Below are 1,794 nucleotides of genomic sequence, written 5' to 3'. Positions count from 1 at the left end.
AAAAGGAACTCTTCACCAATAGACAGCCAGATGCACCTGAACACGACATGCCCGGGACTCAGGGCGGTCAACCTGAGTTCACAAAGGGTGTTTTCTGTTTGTTTGTTAGTTTTGTTTTGTTTTGTTTTAGTTTTTCTTGAAATATCCTCATTCATCAATCCCTTCCTATTTCCTAAAGCCAAGGATAAGCCATAGGCTGAAGCAGACCCGGTCCTCACTCCAAGGTGCCCCACCATTCCCGATCTTGGGAATTAAGAATCCCAGTTTGCATATATGGCTTTTTATCACTTCGGAAAAAATACATAAGACCAACGATTTTAGGGAAGCAGTAGGAATACAAAATGGTTTTTCTTTGGATAATTGCCAAGACAAAAATAGATGCAATCTAACAGTATATGTTTTCCCCTATTGTCTGAGAGAATGCGTGCAGTGGGTGGGGACAGGCTGTTTTCCAGGATGGAACCTTCGTAAATATCATTCTCCTAACACAGAAATATCTTTGCTGTGCTCCTTAAAAGGTATTATCTTTGTCCTCCTTTGACTTTGGTTCACACGCCTGCTCTGAAATGGCACAGGCCCTGACCCTGATGTACACTCGTGATTACTGTATGTGTTGCATGCTTGAGTGTTCTCTATCTCACTTGGACATCTGCTCTGTAAAAGCCAAGCACCATTGACATAAACTCAGTGTCTTCTACTTGGCCGGGTCCAGACAAGAGGTAAGTGGGTGGGCGGATGGGTGGGTGGACTGGTGGATGAATGAGTGGGTGAGTAAATGAATAGGTAGGTAGATAGGTGGGGTGGTGGATAGATGAGTGGGTGTATGGATAAATGGGTAGACAATTCTTTGAGAGTTCAAGAAATCTTGATGGCACCATATGAAACAACACTGAGTCAAACCCAGTCCCCTCCTGAGACCCTTATCTGCTACTGTGAATGGGTCTCGCGAAGGAGAAGGCATAGACTACAGTTTAACCTAGAAAAGCAAGCCACCAGTCATCATCCGGTAACTCACCAAAATGATGAACACAAAAGGAAAGAGAAGAGGCACTCAGTATGTTCTCTAGGCCTTTCGGGAAACATGGAGTTGTTCCTTTGGCCACATACATGTGAATCTACAAGAAGGGTGATGTTGTAGACATCTAGGGAATGGGCATTGTTCAGAAAGGAATGCCCCATAAATATTACCACGGTAAAACTGGAAGAGTCTGTAGTGTCACCCAGCATGCCATGGGCATCATTGTAAACAAGCAAATTAAAGGCAAGATTCTGGCCAAGAGGATCAGTGTGCAGGTTGAGCACATCCAGCACTCGAAGAGCAGAGATGGCTTCCTGAAGCGGGTGAAGGAGAACAACCAGAAGAAAGAGGAAGCCAAAGAGAAGGGCACCTGGGTTCAGCTGAATCACCAGCCTGCACCACACAGAGAAGCCCACTTTGCAAGGACTAACAGAAGAGAGCCTGAGTTGTCCAAGCCCTTTCCATACAAATTCATGGCTTAGTGGAAAAAAAAAAAAAGAAATAAAGGACCGGGACTGTAAGGTGTTTTCTTTAGGTTGAAGTGTGTCTTCTCCCTAATTTTCATTGTCTGTCTTGCTCAAATTTTACTAATTGTTCTTCTAAATGATATTGCTTAGTGTGCATAAAATATACTTTTGATTAGAAAATGGCCAAATATTTACAGAGAGAGGGAGACAGAGGGAGAGGGGAGAGAGAGAGAGAGAGAGAGAGAGAGAGAGAGAGAGAGAGAGAGAGTTGGAAGAGTAAGGTTGTCATCTGTTGTGCTAGCCCATCAG

The 1,794-nt window shown here is 44.0% G+C and overlaps 1 pseudogene; it reads left to right on the top strand.

The window, feature by feature from the left end:
- Positions 1–1,019: 1,019 nt before the first annotated feature.
- Positions 1,020–1,500, top strand: LOC116905092 (annotated as a pseudogene).
- Positions 1,501–1,794: the final 294 nt, after the last annotated feature.

Source organism: Rattus rattus, chromosome 7 (assembly GCF_011064425.1).
Source record: "Rattus rattus isolate New Zealand chromosome 7, Rrattus_CSIRO_v1, whole genome shotgun sequence".
Taxonomy (NCBI): Eukaryota; Metazoa; Chordata; class Mammalia; order Rodentia; family Muridae; genus Rattus; species Rattus rattus.
Note: the sequence above shows the minus strand (reverse complement) of the source record. Positions and strands in the feature narration are given on the sequence as shown.